Below are 14,024 nucleotides of genomic sequence, written 5' to 3' on the forward strand. Positions count from 1 at the left end.
CGGATCACTCCTTTCCAAGGAGAGACCTTTAGGAGTACAAAGTCACCGACCAAAAATTCGAGCTCGGACCGGCGCCTGTCTGCATAACTTTTCTGGTGACTCTGAGTGGTCAACAACCTTTGCCTGACCTGCTGTATCTACTCTTACGTCTGAAGCATGATCTTTGTACTTCCCATCACACGTTGCTCTACCTCTCCCCAGCAAATGGGGTCCGATACCCCCTTCCCTACAACAGCTCAAAGGGCGGCATACTGATGCACTAATGATGGCTGTTGTTGTAGGAAAACTCTGCCAAGGGCAAATACGGCCACAATTTCCCCCCGAAATCTAATACACATGCCCGAAACATATCCTCGAGCGTCTGAATCGTTCGCTCGCTCTGAAGGGTCCACAGACATCACCATGGTAAACTCTAGCTCATTTCTCATATTCATCTTCGATACCGAGCACCAGGTCAGCCTTTGGCCCCACAGCTGAACCCCCAAAGGTCACACATAACATGATCCAAAATATCTCACTAACTTCCTCTCCGTGACCACTATCACGGCCCAGTGACACGCAAGTCACGAAATTCCCTTTTCCTCATAAAAAATACAATCCAATCGAAGATCAACTCAGCTATAACCTTTGGCGTCTGCTGCGCATATTCTCCCGCGCACCTCGCTGACCCTCCCGACAGAGACGGAGACCCCAGTGTTTAACCACTAGGCTCCAAAAACTCAACACTAGGGCTACTCAAGCCTAAAACTCTTCTGCATCGAGCACTTATCGGAGAACACTCCATCATCACACCCTCTTGCCGTCTAGTGGGTACTATGGCTTCCCACAACATTACGACAGCCTCTGTCTAGTGAGTACTACGGCTCCCCGTAGCATCACAACGCCAACTAACTAGTGAGTAATATGGCTCCTCGTAGTATCACGACTCCCTCCCTCTGACTTGTGAGTACTACGGCTCCCCGTAGCATCACAACACCCTCTGACTGGCGAATACTACGGCTCCCCGTAGCATCACGACTCTCTCATTCTCATTACAACGCCACACTGTGATCACCAACTCATGCACCGAAGACTATCATAGATAGTTACGCACACACTTGCCCCGATATGCATTACAGACTCTGGCGGCAACCACCATAACACATAACCTACCTCTGCGGAGATCCACTCCCTTAAATAATCCTTTTTGATGACAATACACGAAGGGCTCCCACTGGAACCGTGGATACATGATACCTCACTAGTCATCTTAAACCCAAGACTCTAAATAACTCCGAAATCTGGATGCTATACGCAGAAACCACGGAACACCCTAACAGAGCATCACAATGTCCTGCCTCTACCATTGATTCCCTTACTCCCAGCACCATGCACATACAACAATACATTCCCTCTGAATCCCATAATGATTTCCTATTTCACTCAATGCGCAACTTCAGTGCATCCAAACACTCAATTGGAATACAAGGAAGGCACTAACTCTTCAGAACACACTGATGATCCTCCGAAACCCTTTCCACTACTGCTCAAAATCCAAGCAAGAATACACATCCCAGCCTGGGAGTTGGCTACTCGATAATCTTCTACCCATATTTTAACCTAGAAGTTCTCAACTGCCCATACCATCATTACAAGTCTTCCACTTGAAACGACTCTGACCACCACCAGATTCCTGACCATTGACCACCCGCCGTGGAGACACCCATCCTTCTCTCAGACATATACCACATGCATTATCTCGCCCTGCACCTTTCCTTGATCAGCAATGACCCTGATCTCATGAATTCAAGCCGTAGGTTTCTGTATCCAACCCCTAACCGCTCTTGCACAGATCTCTGGTTCTCTCAATAAACCACCCGGTTCTCCCCCACTTAGGGTTCGAACCATCACTATCTGACACATCAACAACCTCACAAACTATTTTCACCAGCAATAACGCACCTACCCCTGGAAAGTGCTACGCAACACCCGATAATCCCTTTTAAGGAAATCAATCGATCTCATAACTCTGAACCTCAGATGAAATCCTCAAAAAATTCTCGTCACGACTGCCTCTAGTCGTTCCAAGTCTCGTACCAATCCAATACAAAACAAATCAACTGTCCAATAACATCACTGACTTATAGACTGGACCATGAAATCATCATACTCCCCCACCTGGTCTCATCAACCGACGTTCCAACACATGGGTCATCCCAAGAATAGGGACCCACTCCCATATTCAATACCCAACATAGATAGAAAAACCACTGCACTGATTAACTCGACTGGACTCCCCACTGATACCTCTACAATACGCCCTACTATACTCAAATAGGTGTAACGTGGTCCTCGACTATCTCAGTCCCAACTGACTATCTGCTCATGGTAAATCACTGCCTCGCGGCACACATGCTACCTGATACTCTGATCGAAAATCATCATCAATGACAACCTGCATGGTTTACCTCCAAACCCAAAACTTAAACATCATGCCTCTCATGTTCCGCACACGAACATAAATAGCACCACCCAGGTCATAGAAGGTGGCATCTCCTCTATCGACTGATTGCTCAACTCAGACCGAAATTCTCCCCTTCCTCTGACTACTTACCAAAATACTCTTAAAGGATCTCGACCTCCCTCTCAAGGGACGTCTCTTCGAACTCAATCATGGCCCCCAGGCCTAAAACCCATAGCGTCCAATCTCTACCTCAACAATCGTGACCGGATAACTGGAGAACCACAAGCATCATTCACTACAAACCATGGTACTCATCCCATGACATCTCTTCTCAATATGCTCCGGTGTATGGTACCCGAACCATAGGATCACTTCTCCATCTGCTCCGATGTATGGTATTCGAACCATAAATTCACTCCTCGATCCGCTCCGATGTATGGTACTCGAACCATAACATCACTCCTCAGTCCGCTCCGATGTATGGTACTCGAACCATAACATCACTCCTCAATCTGCTCTGATGTATGGTACTCAAACCATAACATCACTCCTCAATCTGCTCCGATGTATGGTACTCGAACCATAACATCACTCCTCAATCCGCTCCGATGTATGGTACTCAAACCATAACATCACTCCTTAATCTGCTCTGATGTATGGTACTCGAACCATAACATCACTCCTCAATCTGCTCTGATGTATGGTACTTGAACCATAACATCACTCCTCAATCTGCTCCGATGTATGGTACTCGAACCATAACATCACTCCTCAATCCGCTCCGATGTATGGTACTCGAACCATAACATCACTCCTCAATCCGCTCCGATGTATGGTACTCGAACCATAACATCACTCCTCAATCTTCTCCGATGTATGGTACTCGAACCATAACATCACTCCTCAATCTTCTCCGATGTATGGTACTCGAACCATAACATCACTCCTCAATCTGCTTTGATGTATGGTACTCAAACCATACATCACTCCTCCATCCACTCATTAGAACCTTCAGAATACTCCATGTATCAAGTATGGGTCCTCTGCTTTCAGTAGTACGGTCCCATACTACCTGCCACATCTACCCATAATTTCCACACGGACTACCCCGGAGCTCCTAAGTAGCTGCTCGTTCACCAATTCCGTCGCGTGCTCGCTCCCCAGCGAAATTCTCTACTCTGCCAGCACACTCATCTGACTAAGGTTACTCCCTAGGCTCTTCCTAGACTCCCACACTTCTCTGCCATCAGCTGCTGAAGAGCTCCTAATGATGCCAACCATCTACCTCCTGAATATCATCATATTCACTTGGTAGCTGACTCCCATCATCGAGAGTTCCATAAAGCATGAAGCAAGCAGCATTCAAGCATCGAAGAATATATATAACTCACTCCGAGTGATAACTCCGCTTGCTCTACTCATCCTCGAAAGTACCACCGAACTATGCAACTCTTCCCCTCACAAGTTCTAACTATTCTTTCGCTAAGTACCACGGTACTTATCTAGGTATCTCCCCTAGATTACTCCTCTACTCAAATCCCCTAAAGGATTCCAACTAAATATTCTCACTCATTACATACTCAAAAGCACATTGCATATAACAGCAATTTCTAGGCTAAGGCATCACAAATCAGGCCACTCTAGTCCTAAGATATGGAATACCTAGCCTGTCTCTAGCATGCAATAATATCTCATAAAGTGCATAATAAATATCTCATAACACAAAAGTAAGGGTACTTTGGGAAATCACCGTTCGGGCTCTGGCTGATTGTATACACTGCTCTTTCTCGCTTTCTCTTTGAACTCTTATTCGCTTTAGAAAATTATTTCTTTGAAAAATTTTCTTACTTCCTCAGTTTGAGTCCAGATTTAACCGAAGGCGCATCCGAATCCCTCAAACCAAGACTCTGATACCAACTTATAACACCGAAAATTTCAAAACAATTTTTCATTTAAAGTTAATCATTTAATTCTTAAAAAAACACTTTGCTTAAAATCTCATTCATAATCGAATTACAAAACATAACTCCATTTTCACTTGCATAATAAACTAGGATCCTCAAAACGTGACTCTTTCTCTGGTGTGTACAATCGAGTCGGTGCCGTCCCGTGATCCTGAGAGAAACCTGAAACACATAACACAAAATACTGTAAGCACGAAGCTTAGTGAGTTCCCCAAAATACCACACATAACACATATTAGCCACTCGAGGCTATAACTCTGTGGGTCTGTGGACCCTACTCTGTGAACCTTCCGGTTCTAACTCTGTAAACATGTACAGCATAAATCACATAGAATAATGCAGTACAACACATAACATACACAACATACAAATACTCTTGTCACATAACTCTGGTTACCTACTCAAGGTAAAGTATAGTGAGAAGACTCACCTGGCAATCAGAAAGCAATTATCTGCACATGCAAACCTCGGAGTCGCCACCGCCTAACACATAAGGCAAATATCTCTAATTAATACTCGAAGTCCCAACTCTAATTAACCGGCGATTACTCTTTCCCTTTCTAGTCAGGTAATGGGTAAAAGACCATTTTACCCCTCCCTGATCTCTATTACCTCTGTTGACCAAAACTCCTAAAGTCAACATAAGACAACTCAAGTCAACGGTCAACACTGACCAGACTCGGCGACTACACAAGAGTGACTCGGCGAGTCCATACGGGTTCTCTAAATCCTTTTTAAACCTCTTAGACACGACGAGTTCCCTCTCCACTCGTCGAGTTACTCGGCAACGAAACGCGGGGCAACCCCAACTCGACTCATTGAGTCTGCCTATGGACTCGGCGAGTTGCTCCCATGACAACCCTCATCTGACCTTCTGAGGTCAGATCTGCTTCACCAAACCATAGATCTAACTCCCTCAAAGCCAATAACCACAAAAAGGTCGAACCTTGGGCACTATTGCAAGGTTCTACAAGCTCATTTGGGTGAAACCATTCATTACATAACAACCCTAGCTCAAAACTCCAAATAGAATGCATAAAGCAGGATGGAAGGGACTCTCTGGACCTCTTTGGGTCCAGATCTATGGCTTCACACTCAATGGGACACTATACTCCACAACTCAAGCCATAAAAAAAGATAGAAAACCCTAAAATCACCAATCTTACCCAAAACAGAAAAGGGAGAACGATTTAATACCTCTATGGTGAAGATGCAAGCTCAGAAGCTCTGAATCGACACCCTCCTTGACCTCCCTTTGCTGCAAATGACTACTCCATTGCACAACCACCTCAAGAATGCTCCAAAGTGGCTCTTCTTCACTCTCTCATCTCTCTGGTTCGATAGGAGTCTCCCAAGGGTGTAGGTGGCCGCCACTGAAGGCCATAAGGGCCTTTAAATAGGTCCCAAACCCGGACAATTAGGGTTTTCCTTGACAGCGCCGACTCGGCGAGTCCAAATACCCGACTCGTCGAGTCCCTTCATTAAACTGGTCCCCAAAACGTGATCCTACTCGACGAGTTGAAGCGTCAACTCGCCGAGTCTCCTCATTCCCCAATATAAAATACTCAAATTCCCATACCTGGATATCCGGATGTTACCATTTTTTTCTTCTAAATTCAAACTTCTCAAATGTTTATAATTTCATATTTTTTTTTCTTTAAAATGAACCCAGATAATATATGGGTCATACACCTAGTGTGTGTGTGTATATATATATATATATATATATATATATATATATACTTTATTTATTTTCGTGCCTTAACGTTATTTTTCAACAATTTGATTTTTTTTATCTTTTTTAACTTTTGTTGTCTATTTTTTTTAATTTTAGTTATTTATGCCCTTCCTAACGTTTTTATTTATTTTAATTCAAGTAAATGAACTTGAATTCTATTTAAAATATTTTAACAATTTTTTTTATAGAGACCGACTATTATTATTATTTTTTTTGTTTTTTCTTTTAGTCTATTATCAAATTGAAAAATATTATCTTGAATTTAAATAATTGATATCAAATATAGAAATATGATTTAATTTGCAAGTTATATCACACATTAAAACATTAATTATCAATAACCAAGTTGTTTGTTATTTTTAGTTTTGTTTTTTCGTAACATAAATATAATAGCACTAAAGAACAAAAAAAAAAGTTGGACCGAAATTATAAATATAAATATAACTTTTTTATTTGCTTGAATAAAATAAAAAATAACAAAAACTCTAAATTACCAAAATTGTTATATACTTTAATATATTAGCACATTTTACATTTTTTTTAAAAGTCAAGAAAAAGTTACAAATACAAAAGAAATGAAAAAATATAATTCGAAAACAAATACAAAGAAAAATTAAAAAAATTAAAAATAAGAAAAAATTAAAATATAATACGAAAAAAATATGTAAAAAAACTAAACAAAAAATACAAAAAATGTAAAATGTATGAATATATTATAGTAAATAAAAAACGAAAATAAATAAAGTATATATATATATATATATATATATATATATATATATATATATATATATATATATATATATATATATATATATATATATATATATATATATATATATATATAGACACACACACACACTAGCCGTTACCCGTGCCAAGCGACAAGTGAAAATAGTTTCTTTCGACAATTATTTACATTCATAAACATGAATGATTAGGCACCAACTTTGACACGAAAGTAATGAAAATGTAAATCCATAACATTGAAAGTTATTGCTTTGGACCATATATGTAACAGAAAAATAAGTTTGGATTGAAAACCAAGAATCTAAGCAACCACACGGGCCATTTATGTTACCTTTTGGTGAATAGTTTTCTTTTGCATAGTTTTAACCTTTTGGTGAATAGTTTTTTCAAGAATATGTCATATTAAAAAGAACACGCTATACACAAACAAATAGTTAATTTGGGTGAGTAGGTTTATTTAGGGATTACGTTTACGATTTTAGGTTTTAGGATACGAGTTTTTGGTTTAGAGTTTTGTGTTTAAGTTGGGTTCATATATAAGAGAGATTTGGTTTGGTTAAGTCATTTCCTTATATTTATAGTTCAAAACGGATTTTCATACCTAATTTTTTTATAGAATAATTTGTTTTTATGTGAAAAAGATCTTGATGGTCCGTGGTCATAAGTAGGTACATAAATTGGCCAAAAGCGATCAATTTATTTTTGAGCCATAAATTTTTTTATCGAATAAGCTAATAAAAAGAATGACTAAAATGAGAGGGGGTTTAGTTGGAGCATACAATGGAAGATACTCACATAGATTATACGGAATCGGTCACGGAACCGAAAGTGACAATTTATAAAATGTTGGAACCGGTTGCATGACTATTTAAAATTCGGAACCTCTTTGAAGTCTGCTAAAATAGTTCCAATAGCATCGAGTTCCTTATCTTAATTATTTCATCTTTTATCTAATTTTATGAATTTAATGCAATCTCATTGTTTTAAAACATACTCTACATCTTTTTTCACAATGCGAGACAAACTCAAGGAGTATATTACTCCCCTTTCATGATCAATCTTCTTAAACTCCCAACCACATTATATTTCCTTTTGGTACTCTTAGAAATGATATTTGACCTAAAAAATGACTCAATTTTCCAAATAATCATTTCAATTAAATAAAGATATGGATGAATGCGGAGTAGAAATATGAATGGGATGCATGTTTTATTGGAATTAGTTTAAACTATTTGTCCAACACATATCAATTAAATTATACATTCTTTTTGTTATAGTTTTTTAAAATACATGTAATATATTCAAATAGATATCGTATGAATAACTAAATGGAGAAACGTAGTTAATCCAAACGAGCAAATCAGTTTTTGAACTTCACCACCTGAACTTGCAATGTGCAATCTGAAAGTAAAACTTGCAAGTCTTTTGATAAAATTAAAATTCAAACTAAATGGATTTACAAATTCCTAATTATATCAAAAGTTGAATGAACCTATGCCACTTACAAATATTTGGAACAAACTACAATTGCTGACACCTATGTCACATATATGTATTTAGATCTTTTGCTCAGCAACTCTAAGAAGATCCAGATCACGGTGGTACATCGTGCAACCATTCAAGGTCAGTACTGCCATGGTCTCTCACCAACCGACCAGTCGACCAAGAAAATGCTGCATATTTCACATACTCATATAGTCAAATCACACATACAAATCAGGTCTACACATACAAATCAAACCATACACACATACAAATCATATCATACACCCACACATACACACCTGTTAAGAAACAGGGTCAACCTTACATTAAGAAAAAATAAGCAAGGGCTCAGGGGCCCTAATTAAAATGGGCCTCACTTAACCCAAATCTTGATTAGGGGAATGTCGATTCTCCATTTACGCACGCCACAAACTTCATCATCCAAGAGACTTGTGACTTTCTTCTTCTAATCTTGCTGAGCTCCTTGATTCCTTCTCATTCTTTGTTCTCTGATTCTTCATTCTCATGAGAACTACATAAACCATTACCAATCTGTTCTCTATTCTTCTTTCGATCTTCCTTAGTTGATTCTCAATTTTTTTCTTCCTGAATCTAATCAATTCTTGATTGTTCAAAAATTAAAACTTAGAACTGAAAACTTCAAGGCAGTTAAGTGTTAAGAGTTGATTCTTGAATCCTGAACGGCTAAAATGTTATGTTGTTCTTGACTTCTTCATCTGATTCTCAATAACTGATAAGAGTAAATTACACGAATGGTCCCTATAATTTGGGGTAATTTGCGCGCTTGGTCCCTAATTTATTTTTTTAACTCGGAAAGTCCCTATTGTTTTGTTTTTGTTACGCGCTTGGTCCCTTCTGTTTGTTTTGTCACGTGCTTGGTCTTTTTCTTACCTAAAAAGACTATTATTTAAATAGAGAAAATGTGGGGTAGGTAAGGGAAGGTGAGGGGGTGGGATTAGGGGTGTGTTTATTTAAATAAATTAAAAAATTAAGGGCAAAATTGTTTTTTAGGTAAGACAAGGACCAAGAGCGTAACAAAAACAAACAGTAGGGATCTTCCGAGTTAAAAAAAAATAAGTTAGGGACCAAACATGAAATTACCCTTAACCATTGGGACCATTCGTGTAATTTACTCAACAAATAACTCCATTGTTGATTCTTCTTTCTTGATTAGACATATTAGACATATTAGTCTATCACTTATTAACTTATGTTTGATATATATATCAATTTTCCTTCTAGACCTTCCTTCCATTATCTGAATATTCGATTAATAGATAAACTTTGGAGTTATCTTATTAGTGATCTGCACAAATTATTGAATATATTTCTTAGTACTAACTTAATATCAACTCTAAAACTACATTAGGTTTGTTGCATTACTAAATCTACATGTTTTGATAGATATTTAAAAACTTTACTACTGAAGCCATATAGATTTTGTGTGAAACCAGATTTATAAAAAAAAGGGTTAGGAATTATCAAGAGGCTGACTTTTTTGAAATTCTTTTAGCAAATGGTTCTTGAGTATCTACATGTTTAGATTATGATTTCTAAATCATAACAATTACATATTTTAATATTGTTATATTTATATCAGTTTTCCTTCTAAACTTTTCATTATCTGAATATCGAATTATTAGATTGTCTATTAGGGTTCATAAGGCTTAAATTTTTCAATATTCACTATGTTAAGTTGGATTTTGAAATCAAGTTTGGATAGTAAAGGCCAAAGGACCCCAAATTTTTGGTTCGCTTAAAGCCTCCAAACCGGTTTAGCCGCCACTGCTGAGAGATTCAGTGGTGATATATTTTTTAATCTTATTTTTGAAGCCGAGAATGAGGGAACTATAACCTGATGAGCATGATGGAGAGGAGGTCGGCATGAAACCCAATTTCAAGAATCGGGAGTATAGATTAGGGAATTTTGAATATATTAATAAATGGTCCTTGAGTTTAGTTGATTTATTCAGTGTTGGAATGTCCATAACTTTTGTGTGCAGAACTCCATATTTCACTTCAAAGTGTGTCCATAACCTTGATTTTTGACCCTGCAACCTAAAGATAACTAGTTTTTAATCTTATGCATCGTATTTCCAAATGAACATTTAAAGGTAAGAAAGTAGACAAACCGTTGTACGTATTACAAATACGATTAATGTAAAAATATGAAATTAGTCATTGCAGATACGATTTCATCCTTCAAAACTTATGACCAAATTTTGACAAAGCAACATAAAGTAACCAAATTTGACTAATTCTCAAATTAATTAAAATCACATTATAAATAAAGGTAAATGACATAGTTTGAGATCACAAAGAACCAATTCACATGGAATGCAAAAAAAAAAAAAGCAATTTAACATGAAACTTGTAATACCCAAATTTTCAAATAAATTTTCACATTTTAAAAACACCTTTTCATTCATAATTGTTATAAAACATCACTATATCACATAGTCAAATCATAACATCACATCCCAAGATCATAATATAAAAACTCCTCGTGTGTGTACTGATCAAGTTGGCGCCTTCCCGTGATCCTCATTGGTACCTGAAACACATAACACAGCACTGTAAGCATAAATGCTTAATGAGTTCCCCAAAATACCACACACAAGACATATTAGCCACTCGAGGCTATAACTCTGTTTGACCCTTTGGTCAATGTGTCTTAGTGGGACCCTCCAATCCTATAACTCTGTGGGCCCTCTGGCCCTAACTCTGTGGACCTTCTGGTCCTAACTTTGAAAACTCTGGTACATACATGGCATAAATCACATAGAAATCACATCATGCAAAAGCATACAAAATAATCTGTTACATAACTCTAATTACCACTCTAGCTAAAGTATAGTGAGAAGACTCACCTCGGGTAACTCGGTAAAATGTCGAACTCTGTAAAATCCGATCTAGCCTCCGCCTAATCATATAAATTAAACACTCTAAATGAACACATCCCTTAAGGATAGGCTATTCCTTCTCTTAGTACTCTCAGAAGGGTAAAAGACCATTTTACCCCTCTCATGGCTCAAAGACCCTAAAGTTGACCAAACCCTAAAAGTTAACAAAAGTCAACTCCCCAGGTTACACTGCACATACCACACATGTACGCTGGGCATACCCGATGTCTTCATAGAAAACGGGGTGCGCAACCCCTTGCACCGCGCGTACTAGGATTACGCCCCGCGTAACTCCCAGTTTCAGACTCTAGGCATTTTAGGGTCTTAATCAGTTAAGACCCACGTCCAACTTCTAGATCTGACCATTTCTAACCCTCCTAATCCATAAAGTTGGTGACTTTAAGCCTTTGCATGGATGGACAAGTCACTAACACCCATAACATTCCATTTCCCAACTCTAGAAAGCTCATAACTCAAGCATGACCTCACAACAACGACCAAGATGGCAACTTTATGGATCCATAACACAAATATCACTGAAATGGGACAGGTCTAGGTCCATGGAGTACATTACACTCATAAAGTCTCCACCTTTGGGACTTTTAACCCTAGAAATGGTCCATGCAATCATCTAACCAAATAAGGAGGAAAGTTTTGAACTTTATACCTCCAAATGCAGCTCCTTCCTCTGTAGATCTTAGATCCAAACTTGCACTTCAAGCTCTAGCCTCCACAAGCTCCTCTCCTTCTTCTTCACTAACACACCAAGGCACTTTTAGCTCCAAAACACTCACTCTCAAGCTAAGGACGATTGGGAGGCTCTCTTAGGGTTTCACTCACTGATATGGAGGCTGAGAAATGAGCCTTAGCATCCATTATATAGTTCACAAGTCCAATATTAGGGTTTGGGTCTAGACCCATTACGCCCAGCGTAACCCTGGGTACGCCCAGCATACCCAAGTGAGTGCGCGTCCAAATTAAGCGCATGAGTACGCGTAGCGTACTCCCCAGTACGCCCAGCGTACTCATTTGCTACAAGAACTCTTTCAAGGACCACTTTTTACAACTTGACAAAATGGAAGGATATAATAGCTTTACCTGGATTTCGGGATGTTACAATTCTCCCCTACTAGAACCAGACTTCGCCCTCGAAGTCTCACGCCGAAAAAAACTCCGGATGCTGCTCCCGCATCTCTGACTCCGACTCCCAAGTCAGCTCGGACCCCTTCCGATGCCGCCACTAGACCTTAACCAGTGACACCTCCTTGTTCTTCAGAACCTTGACCTTCTGGTCCAAGATCGCGATCGATCTCTCAACATAATTCAGACCCGCGTCCACCTAGATATCCTCCAATGGTACCACTGTCGACTCGTCGGCTATACACTTCCTCAGCTGAGACACGTGGAAGGTATCATGAATCTGGCTCAACTCCGCAGGTAGCTCCAAACGATATGCTACCCTGCCCACCCTCGCAATAACCCTGAACGGTCCAATGTACCGGGGCCCCAACTTGCCCTTTTTCCTGAATCGGATCACTCCTTTCCAAGGAGAAACTTTCATAAGTACAAAATATCCAACCTGGAACTCGAGCTCGGATCGACGCCTATCTGCGTAACTCTTCTGGCGACTCTGGGTCATCAGCAATCTCTGTCTAACCTATTGTATCTGCTTTTTCCTTTGAAGCACTATCTCAGTGTTGCCCGTCACTCGCTGCCGTACCTCTCCCCAAAAAATGGGAGTCCGACACCTCCTCCCATACAATAACTCAAAGGGAGGTATACCAATGCTCGAATGGTGGCTGTTGTTATAAGAAAACTCAGCCAAAGGCATATACGTGTCCCAACTCCCTCCGAAGTCCAGCACACATGCTCGAAGCATGTCCTCGAGTGTCTGAATCGTCTGCTCACTCTGTCCGTCTGTCTGCGGGTGGTAAGCGGTACCGAAATGCATCCTAGTACCTAACTCCTCATGGAACTTCTTCCAGAACCTGGAAGTGAAATGCCCATCTCGATCTGACAAAATCGAGATCAGTACACCACGCCATGATACCACCTCTCTCACGTACACCTCGTCCAGCCTCTCTGCGGAAGAGCTCTCACTGATAGAAAGAAATGAGCGCTCTTCGTTAGCCGGTCGACGATCACCCAAATTGCATCGATGCCTCTCGCAGTCCTCGGCAATTTGGTGATAAAATCCATGGAAATTTGTTCCCACTTTCACTGGGGAACCTCAAGCGGCTACAACTTACCATGCGGAAACTGGTGCTCGGCCTTAACCCTGCGATAGGTCAAGCACCTCTCTACAAACCAAGCCACATCCCTCTTCATACAGGGCCACCAATAATCTCTCTTCAGGTCCAAATACATCTTAGTGGCCCCGGGATGGATCGAAAACCTCGACCTGTGCGCCTCCTCCATTAAAATAGCACGTGCCCGACCCTCAAATGGCACCCAAATTCGGCCCTGGAAGGTCATAAGCCCCCGGCTATCGGCAATGAACTCTGATATCTGCCCAATCACCCGCTCTCGCTTGCGGTTCTCCGCTATCATGGCCTCCACCTGGGCCTCCCGAATGGTGTCCAACACCGGATTCATCACTGTCAACCTCACACAAACATCTCGCAAAGGGGCACTCTCTGCCCTGCGACTCAAGGCATCGGCTACCACGTTAGCCTTGCCCGGGTGGTACAGGATCTCACACTCATAATCCTTTACCACGT

This window comes from Lactuca sativa, chromosome 5 (genome assembly GCF_002870075.4).
Source record: "Lactuca sativa cultivar Salinas chromosome 5, Lsat_Salinas_v11, whole genome shotgun sequence".
In the NCBI taxonomy this organism is placed as follows: domain Eukaryota; kingdom Viridiplantae; phylum Streptophyta; class Magnoliopsida; order Asterales; family Asteraceae; genus Lactuca; species Lactuca sativa.